Source organism: Oratosquilla oratoria, chromosome 19 (genome assembly GCF_046742065.1).
Source record: "Oratosquilla oratoria isolate Oo_2021 chromosome 19, ASM4674206v1, whole genome shotgun sequence".
In the NCBI taxonomy this organism is placed as follows: domain Eukaryota; kingdom Metazoa; phylum Arthropoda; class Malacostraca; order Stomatopoda; family Squillidae; genus Oratosquilla; species Oratosquilla oratoria.
In genome coordinates this window covers 8,817,717-8,829,181 of record NC_134795.1, presented here as the reverse complement: position 1 = coordinate 8,829,181, position 11,465 = coordinate 8,817,717, and positions in this window count along the sequence as shown.

The following is an 11,465-nucleotide window of genomic DNA, read 5'->3' as shown; positions in this document are numbered from 1 at the left end:
TAGTGTTGCAGTTGGGTGTAAGTGTCATATCATGAGCCACCACCTGGGCTTGGAGCAGTTGTTTTATATGTGGAAAGGGAGGTGTGGCATTAAATTTCTGTGAAATGGATTGTACTTATCTTTAGGCTTCTCTAAAGCCAACACGATTTTTTTCCAAACTGGTATACTGTACGATTTGAGGATGATTCAGGGTTATCTTAGTTGTAATTTATACATTTGACTGTCATTGATCATGGGGTACCATGTGCATGGATTGAGCAATGTACATGTATACCATCTAGGCAGTAACATCATTATCGTGTCCAAAGCATTGGCAGTTGAAGAAACAGCATGGGCATGGTTAGTACTTTACCATGGGCAACCTTCATTTATGTAGGCTGGAAGTTGTGGTTGATTGAATGTCAGTTAGTATTAGGGGTGTTGACCTTTGTACCATTTATGTTGTTTTTTTTTCAATAGTATTTACTTTTATTAGTTTAGATTGTCTTACAATTCTTTCATTATTTTTCCTTCTGTGTGGTACTGTAAAGGTGGAACAGGGACTTCTCCCACACTGGTGTTAAATGTTCTATGTTGTTTCAACTGGGAGGTCTGCCAGGATTAAGCTTTGAAATTTGTCATACTGAGTTCTTGATGGTAGTTCTAAGGTTAGATTTTCTTCCTCAAACATTTCACAGGGTGTGTTACATTCCTCTTCCAATTCATCATATACTCTTATGGAGATTTTTTGTTACTGACTTGCTATCAGTAGATTTCAGGACCAATAATCTGGAAAGTCAAAGTCAGTGTCCATATTTTGTCTCTGTATGGCTCTAGTTATTGGTTGATAGGGTTTGGTAGGCTTGGGATGAGGTTTGTAGTTATTGACTGTGGTACTTTGGTTTGCTGATAATACTGACAGTGGCAATTGTTACCCTCTGTGAGGAGTGTGGGCAATTGCTGGTGTTACTAATGTAGATGGTTCTTAGTTTGGGTGAAGGAACCTCTTTGTTCTGTTCAGGGAAGCATTATAGAATAGAGTGGAAGTGCAACAGAGAAATCTTAGTTCTGGGAGGGCTATTGCCTTCTTGTTGTTGCTGTTTTTAGTTATTATCATTATTTAGGTCATACTGGGGTGATCTTGTTGAGGTGAAGGTGGGTGGCTCCTCAGCCAGATTAGGTTTAGAGAGGCTCTGTCTAGGGCACCTTTTCTAGCCCCATTGCAATGTAGGGTGAACACAGCTGATACTAAATAGGGCTGTTGTCAAGATGTGTTGCCCTCTAGTACCTCCACAGAGTGATCAATGGGCCACCTGACATATAGGTTGTGAGTAAGAGATCACCTTTTCCTGCCTCCATCATCATACATTACCAGAGGACTTTTGGTTTAGTTGGAAAAATAAAATGTTTATTTCTTGGGAAAGAAGACTGAGAGTGACTAAATATACTGTTAGTTTCAGTCACTTCCTCACTTTCAGCATCAACTCCCAGATGGAAGTAATCCCACAAGGTGCTGGTTTTTCTTCAGACGGCTTTTGAATCCTGTTACGAGATCTTGCAGAAAATAAAGAGGGCTGGAAAACCTTGAAATGGGATTCATAGTGCATGAGCAAAATCTAACCAAAGAGACAAAGGAAGAGAGTGAGAGGTGCTACCCAAAAGTTCCAGTAATTTGCCCAATGCAAGATAATAATTTACCCTACCTCCTAATTTTGACTGCTGCCTTCAAAGCAGTCCCCTAAATATAGATGGTGCAGTTCCAACATATTTTCTCAATACTCCATAAATCATGGAAGTCTTGACATCTTCAGCAAGTCTGTCTGTATCTCTCTCTGATAGAATTTCGGCTCTGAGAACAGGAAAAATTCACAAGAGACAAAGTTGGACAAATTGGGTGGGTAGGAAATGTTTACACTTTCTTTGGAAACCAAGATCTGTTGAACAAGAAGTGATGTGACATTGTTGTTGTTCTCCCACTTTCTGGGCATTTGTGGCATGTTCTCTTCCAACCACTTCCAACCTGGAGAACAAAACTCATGACAGCTTGGCTGGGAGGAAAGGATTCCACATGGACAATACCTTGGACATCAAAAGAAATTATCAACATGGACTTGAGACCACTGCAAACTTGGCACATTTACTTTGGGAATGGTGAAATGAAAGATTTACACTCCACTGCTGTTTTGGCTCAAGGTCATCACCAGTTATGACCTTGGAGATAAAGTTGGGAGCCATCTTTGTTACCCTAAAGATCCCTGCAAGTTATAATGCAATATGTCTTCTGATCATCACTTAGCAATCTCAGTGTTATTTTGCAGCAATGCATCATGTTCAAAGAGCCAGACAAAATTAACTAATCATTCCTGTATGGTATTCCTTCGACATCAAACACTTTGCTTTCAATGGGGAAAAAATAAGGGATAGATGCAAAATGGTTGACAGCATCATCTCCCTACTAGCCATCTTCAGAATCTGTCAACACCTCACCTCTGTTAAGAGATACAGCCCTGGAGGGTTGATACTCTCTACAGACCATGACCAAGAACTCTCAACTTCATCTGTATTTCTTCCACCTTTTCAGATGAAGAAAGCTGAGAAATGTTGACTGCTCTCTTCAAGCTGGCAACATAATCTTGTACCATTTACATTTTTTTTGTGTTGTGATTGTCAATTTCAGGTCAAGATAAGAGGGAGGGAAGAGGGTGGAGGGGAGTGGATTGTGAAAGGGATGGAATGGGTGGGAGTGGTTTTTATGCCTTTTGTTTTTGCTACCTCCCTTATATGGGGAAAAAGCCTTGGTATATATGCTTGTCAATGACTGTTCAGAAACACTCATCATCTTAGATGAATGCTTGCCCTTCCTCAAAATATTTGTGTTGCACAAATGTTCTACTTCAGGACATGACAATATCACCAAAGGCTTCCAGAAGCAATAAGTGGGTTTATACAGCTGTCTTGTTGACCCTGAAGCAAGACCTACTGAAGGTTCTTTGGTCCATGAGATGTGCTATTATAAAATTGCCAAACCAACCTCTTCAAGATACTACGAAACTGAATAGAACTTAAGTCCACTCACACTTATGACTACATGCACACCAACTGACAAAGGGTATAGTTCATATCACCTGGCGGCAGAAAGTCATGAGCCATCATTTGTTTTACTTCCACTATTCAAATTACTGAAACTTTTGAGTATATCAATATACCCTGGATCTCCACCACATATAGGACTGCCAAATGAACTCCACCAGTCCTAGCTTCTCGAAGTAAATGATGTAGAAAGTTAAGGGTAGGATCCTCCCTACAGGACACAACTCAATATACTATTCTAATTACTCCTCTGTCTGTTCCTTTCCTTCACATTTTCTCCACTATTTCCCTTTAGTCTGCACCAATGTCAGTCTTCTCCATCTCTGTATGGAGTAATGAGAGCAGTTTTATGCAGTACATATTTGGGGAGCTTTAGGAACACCCGTAACCCTATGGGCCCATCATGCAACATTTTTTGATGACAGAAGACTAAGCTATATTAAAAAAAGAATGCAGATCACTTAATTGTCAACTATCCTTCCTTTCTGCTAACTTCATTATATTTTTCCTTGACCACCTCTGACTCCACATCTTTGGCATGATAATGTCCCTCATGATAGAAGCACTGACTACTGACAAAATACAATACAGTAACTTCCATGTTAATTCCTTTTATATCTTCTCTTATGTTATTCTATAGTTCTTTTTTCAGGTTATCATTTTCTCTCATCCACTTTTGATTCAAATTCTTTTTTCACCAATCTGCCACTTTACTTCTCTTAATATTAAAATAATTTTGATTTGTTATCTTCTGAAGACTTGGCTTTTTTCTTTTTTGTATGTTTCTACTATTTGGCATTTTACCTGTTATCTTTATACCTGTGCTCCTCAGACAATCAACTTCAAGTAATTTCATATTACTCAAATATTATTCTTAGTGTCCATTCCAATAATTTACCTCCAATGCCACCTATTAATTCTATTTTTCTTATTAATTTCTTGTGTGGTACCTTATCAAATGCTTTTTGTAGGTCTGGATAGGCACAGTCTGCCCATCCACCCCTCTCTTGTATTATTTCTATTAGTCTCGAATAGAAGCAGATAAGGTTTGTTGTACATGATTTTCCTTGTCTAAATCCATTTGGATTCAGTATAGTTTTTTCTTCCAAATGTTTAACCCATCTACTTTTGATCACTTTTTCACATATTTTTGCTACTGTGCTTGTTAGGGAGACCAGTCTGTAGTTAGTTGGATTTTTTTTGTTTTCTCCTTTATATATTGGTACAATATTTGCATTTTTCCAGTCTTGTGGTACCTTTCCTTCTTTTAATGAGCATTTGATTATATTGTACATTGTATATTTTAACCATTAACTCCTTTACGTATTCTTTCAGTATCCAATTTGCAATTTCATCCGGACCATGCGATTTTCTGATATCAAGGTTTTTTATCTGGTTGCCGATTTCCTTCTGTGTTACAATTATTTCCTTTTTGGGGGGGGGATTTCTGTCTCTATTCGCTCACAGTTAGGTGAGTTCTCAATTGTGAATACCAATTTGAAATGATTGTTCATAATTTGTCATTTTTTGTTCTTCTGTATATTCATAATTTCTCTGGCGCAGCTTTTCTATTTCTAGTTTGTTTTTTAGTTTACCATTCACATATCTGTAAAATAGTTTAGGTTGTTCCTTGCATTTTTCTATATTTCCTTTTCATAATTTCTCTTTTCATCTCTGTATATTTTTACATAATAGTTTCTTAGTTTGATGTATGTTTGCCATTTGCTCGTTTTTTTGTCTTTTATTCAATTTTTTCCAGGCTTCCTCTTTAATCCTTAGCTTCACTAATTTTTTTTTTGTACCAGTTCTTTATGTATACTCTTTCTTGCTTTTGTTGTGGTACATATTTGTTCACTCCCTCATTATAAACTTCTTTTAGTACATTCCATTTCTCTTCCATCCCTGTTTCTTCATTTAAGAATTTTTCCCAGTTTGCATTGCAAAAGAATTTATTGAGTTTCTCAAAATTTGTTTTGTTGTACATTAGTCTTCCTATTCTGTGTTAATCATTTCTGCTCTGATCCATTTATGTGTGTGTGTATATATTTACCTGATTGTTTATATTTAGTTGTAGTATACAGGGTTAGCAATGCTCATGGGGCATTTATTTTCCTTCATTTGTCAAATCTTGCCTTGAATTCTTTTGTAGGGTTTGCTTGGGCTATATTTTCATGAAACTTATTTCACAAGTCTATACCTCAAGGTGGAAAATTATACTTTTTAACATCTTTTAAAAAGGTGTAGGTCTAGGTGTGTGTGTGTGTGTGTGATTCACCATGGTCTTGGATCATGTGTTGGACTTATGACACCTATTTACCTCCCGGACGAGAGCTCATAGCTCATATATGACCGATCTATGGGTAATGCTGTGTGACCTTACATGCACCCCTCCCCTCCCAACTCCCTGCCCACGAGAGTTAGAGTAACAACTCGCAGTGCAATGATACTGAAATGATTTCAGCCCTGGGTGGGATTTGAACCTGGACTGCCATAGTGGCAGCTGGGAACTTTACCACCACACCACCAAGTGTGTGTGTGTATATCTATATGGATGTATATATATATATATATATATAATATATACATATACACATATACACGTCTTCCTTTGAAAAGGTGAGAGATATGGATCCATCTCCTTCATTTTGCTCAGAGAAACTGAGGGACACATCAATCAAAATAGTTATTGACCCCATCTAATGTGTTCAATAGCAGAAAATTATGGTATAAAGGAGTGCTCTATATTCTTATGTTTTGGCCAGAAGTCTTCTTCAGTGAAATATACACAATTTATTATTCTGTCAATACCTAACTACTGCTCTGTCTAAGAATCTGACCATCATGAACCATCCATGACATTAGATGTCCCTATGGCCATTTCCTTACAATGACCTCTCACCTTATGGCAAAATCACTTCAACTATCAGCATAACTCAACCATTTTCCAATCAATCAATCTGTTGCCCCTGGTTTCTCTTGCAGAAGACCTGTGACTCTCACTATTTCCAAAGCTAATCATGCAGTAGTTCTACAGTGGTTCACAAAATCACTTCACATGTAACCTAAACTGTATGCCTTGTTCCTCTATCTAGTTTTTGTTTCATGACCAATTATGGAAAATTATGGAAAATGTTCACACCTGTAACCTAGGTGGTGGTGACAGTGAGCTGACCCCAGGATGCACATAGCTGCGGCTGAAGCTGTTAATTCTGATCTTTACACTAGGACTGTTAGGGCAGATAAGTCACTGCTGGGAATTGGTGAGGAGTGTGGGATTCAAACCCATAACTAAGTGAATGCGAAACCAGCACGCTTCCGGTTATGCTACAAGCATGAAAGTACTGAACATGTTCTGTTTGTGTCTGTCATTCTGGTGCTTGTAAATCCTCTAGTCTATCCCACAGGGAAATTTTCTTTCAATTATAACATTTACTTACATCTTTTTTACCCTATACCCTTTATTCTCCTGCTTGATACACATGTACTGATCTTTTTTCCAAGAAATCTGCCAATGCTGAGGTTTAGGACTAAAGGTAGGAAGAATAAACACATTAGGACAAGAACTAGTTAGGATCATGGCATACAGCTCCCAAGATAAGTATAAAAGGCCTCCTGTTAATCTACACTCAGGTATGCAGAAAATGAGACCTTTTATGTCATATGAAGACAGAGTTCATCACTGCAAAACATTTTGTATGACTCTTGTAAAACTCTTGAAGGACAAACATGACACTTAAGAAACACTTTCGATAAAGACTCATGGGCCTGGCTCTCAACACTATAAAACTGGCCAGTTTTGATGTTAAGGCACTCTTCATAACTCTTTTGCTGCTATTATGCCTTTAGCATATCTTTTAGCCACTGCCAAGCAAATTTATTCTTCTGAGACAGACCTCTTGCAAACAAAAAAATTAAAGATATTTCAAGCCTATCTTCATTAACCTTTTCATTACATTTTGACTTTAATATCTATTCTGCTGAGGGAAACCTCATATGCAGCAAGTAGGTTACTGTGCTTATGAATGGCAAAACGAGAACTAAAAAGGTCTTTGCAAAACTCGAGAACAACCAAAGGTGAGGAAGACTGATTACCTGAAGCCAGTCTCATTGGGATTGAAATATGGGGCTTTCATTCTAAAAGACCAGGAATGCAAGCAACACAGGGGCCCAACTCTGGAGTCATCCTTAGCTAAAGTGAGGGGAAACCTTTGCTGGATAATTTTGTCAGCATCATGGGGTGATGAACAATGTACAGGTATGAGGATGATGTAACTGTGGTAATTCCAAATAAAGTCAATGAACAAAATAAACCCTGGAGGTTAAATGGAGTAGATGGAGACACTCAAGCATGGAAATGGAGGGATGAAAACAAAATTTCTATGGTACAGCGACTCATAATCAATCCATCAATCTGTAGCCCCATGTATCTCTTGCAGGAGACCCACAGCCCTGAGGTAACCACAGCCACCAAGTTGGCCCACAAATACTTTTTGAAGAGATTTTGTATTGTCTGTACAGTGCAACTGCATCTGGAGTGGGGTCTATTTTCAGGCCAATTTTTATACTGTATCTAATTTTGTTTTATGGTTACATAATGAATGGGGGTATACCAGTCCCAGCTGTTGGGCCTTGTTGTGGAAATTATGTGTCTCAATGCTTTTGATCTGGGTGGTGTGGAGACAAAGATGAGTTTTCATCAATGATGTATCAGGATGGGAGGGAGAACAAATGGATTCTGGATGGGTGTAAGGTGGGTATATGCTTTGACTTTACAACCCCACTTACAAGGGGGAAAAAGGCCTTTTGGTATTATGTATGAATGTATGTACATATGTATTGTTTTAGTAACCATGTCATGATCTAAGTTCTGGGAAGCTAATATGAATTCTAGTGCGTCTCCATAACAATTCAGTGGATAGTAGGATAATTCTTGGTGTATATGAAAAAAATAATATGGCCTGTTCCCAAGAGAAAGCATTGGCCCCTTGGGACTACACTTCTGTGTGGAGGTACAAGGTTTCCGAGTTGCTTTGGACAGTGGGCCAGTAGATGGTTCCTCTTTAGAAGTACTATACCTTTAGAGGTTCATCCTCCTTCCACTGCCCCTGTGCTCTCACAGGAAGGGGCAGGTCCTCAGCACCATCAAGAAACTGAAAAACTCGTACTGAGAAGGACTGGACAAGGTATCAAACTACCACCTGAAACATCTAGGCCCAGCAGCAATATAAGCTTTGACACATAATTAACCATCCTGGTTGCACAATGGTATCCCAACACTGGAAAAGAGCACACATAATTCCCATCCTGAAACCAAAGAAACTTCCAGAGAACCTAGCATTATACAGACATCTCTCTCTCTCTTCTCATGAATTCAAAGGCCACCACACTGACACACTATTCACAAATCTCACTCTAGTTCTGAAAGGCTTCTATATGAAAGCACCACTTGAAAAATAAAAAGAAGTGGGGGGGTATAAATAAGGCTTTTGAAGCAGTCCCAAGACTGGTTGGGAATAGTGTCCCTGGGCAACCAACTATCAGGAACCAAACAATAGTGTCCCACAAAAACCAATGCTATCACCAAATCTATTCAACCTATTCACACATGACCTCCCTACTTTAGAGCATAGTACCAAAGCTTTAACATATGCATATGACCTAACAGTAACAGCCCAGCACAGCAACTACAAAATAGCAGCCAAAAACACACACATTTATCTCAATCAGCAGAAACTATAGCAGATATAAAATTCAATGTCTGTATTCCCTCACAAGGTCTTAGAGATGCTGTTTACTTCCGACTACTGTGAACTTAAGAAGCCCCCAATGGACAATGGATGGTCAACCTTTCCCACAAAACAAAAACATTAAAATACCTGGCCTCACATCTGATTTACACATGACCTTTGTCCCATGCACTAAAAACCCTACAGTGAAGGCAAATAAGAAATTGTACACCATAAAGTCTTTTCCTCCTTATTGGAGGAGATGCTGAGTCAAAGCATACATTTACCCAACACCCATCCAAAAAACCCATTCGTTGTCCCTTTCATCTTAGCTCCTCCTCGTGGATGAAGGGTCATCCCTGTATCCTTCCACACTACTCGAGTCAGAGGCAATGCAAGACACAACACCTCCACAGCTAGGCATGACCCCTCACCCCGACTACCACCTTACCCACTTGAAAAATATATTGAGCAGCCAGTTGCATTTCTTCATCCATTCACACCATCTCCTGCTCTATTTCTTCCTTGATTGACAGATATTCATCTTGCATTCAATGACCTTTTCTTTCTTTCCATCACTTCATTTTTGGTCTTCTTTTCAAGCCCATTTCATTCATCTCTGCTTTCTACACTATTTTTGCCAGTTTTTCTTCAGTAATTCTTTATGTCTAAAATGTCTCAGCATTCCTTGATCAACTATCTGTCAGCTCCCTTTCAACCACCCTATCTCCATACTTTTCGCTATCCATCCTCATAGTTTCCAAAATGTTTCTCAAATATTTTATCTTAAGCATGTCTAGGCTCTTCCTTTCTGCCTCCTTCAAATTCTGTTTCTGCTCATTACAATAATACAATACCATGAGCACAATCACTTCATTTTCTTTTTGTTCATTCCCCTTATACCTTGTGTATTTATATACACATATATCTAATTATGTATCTGTATACCATGGGTTTTTTCCCTTACTAGGGTGGTAGCCAAGTCAAAAGCAAAGTACCTACTTCCGTCCACTATCTTTCCCACCCTCTCATCTTAGCTCCTCATGGATGATGGGTCATCCTGTATCCTACTCAATGCCCTGAGTCAGAAGCAATGCAGTAAGACAGAGCATATCCACAGTAAGGCCACTTCACTTAATTGGCGGAAAAAAAAAAAAACATATCCCCCTCATGCTGAAAAAGAGAAGATGGGGGAAAATCCCTCTGGGCTGCATCGAAATATAATTCATACATAAACCACTTCCTACTCCCCTCCCATCCCATCCCTTGCATCATAGTATTACCTATATACAGCCATTTTCCACTCATCCCTATCTCCTGTCTTCTCTCTTCCTTGCTAAACAGACATTCCTCTCTTGCTCAATGCCCCTCTCACCCCATCCATCCATCTCATCCTTGGTCCTCTTATCAAGTTCACTCCATCCACCTCTGCCTTCCACATATCTTTTACTAATCTTTCTTCACTCATTTTTTCATGTGTCTAAACCATCCCAATACTCTTTCATTGGCCCTATCTGCCATCTCCTTTCCCAGATATAGATACATACATACATATACCAACAGCTTTTTCCTACTTACATGGGAGGTAGCCAAATTCAAAGGCATAAATCCACTCCCACCCATTTCATCCCCACATACTCTACTCCCTTTCACAACCCCTCCCTCCCTTTTTTCGTACTCCTACCGGATGACGGGTCATCCCTGCATATAAATAAATACATCCCTTCATATAGATACATACTGTACTTAAATCATTAATAGACAAAGGATTTGGCCAGCAGAAACAATTACTTATCACTGTATAAATGATTCATGTGATCTAAACTCAGCTATGCATCCACAGCATGGTCTCCAATGATTAAGACATTAGACATCCTACAAACAATATAAAATAAAGCATAAAAAATAATATCCAGCTGCACTAAAACACCAATAGAAAATCTACACATAGAAACCAATATTCTTCTTAGTGAGCAATACATAAGAATGGCAAATTGAACTCTCCTACCCCTCATACTATATCACACAATAGCCCACCAACAGCAACGTAAAAATCCTAGCAGTATTCTATTCAAACATCTACAATAACCTACCCCTTTTATCCTACATCCATACAAAAACACATACACACTTAAATCACACAATCACTCCCCAACAAACCACCAAATCCTTACTAGACTTCCCCAATATTAAACCCAGCACAGAAATCACTCCTATGATACACACACATACAAAAAATGTCTATTCACCACCACACATTAAAATAAGATCAACACAGAACTGGTCTGGTAAAAGACACCAACTGCTCAAGATGCAACCACCACACGGAAAAGAAAGAGCACCTTGTGTTACACTAGCCTACACTCACCCCATCCAGATCACAACACAAAATCTCTTTACTTAAATGACATTGGATGAACCAGTAGCTGTGGCTCATTACCTGGGAGCTGTAGGTCACTTGCAAGAGTGAACTGTGGCAACAGACTGACTAGAACAAAACAAAAAGAACATTTCTATGCACTCCATGGCTCATAGTGACTGAAATAAGCTTATAGATATAAACATCTGTGCAATAAATATCTAACTAACCAATGGACTGAAATAAATGTGACAAAAATATCTGGAAAGAAAAATGAGGAAGATATTTTTAGTGTTGTGTTCAAGAAACTT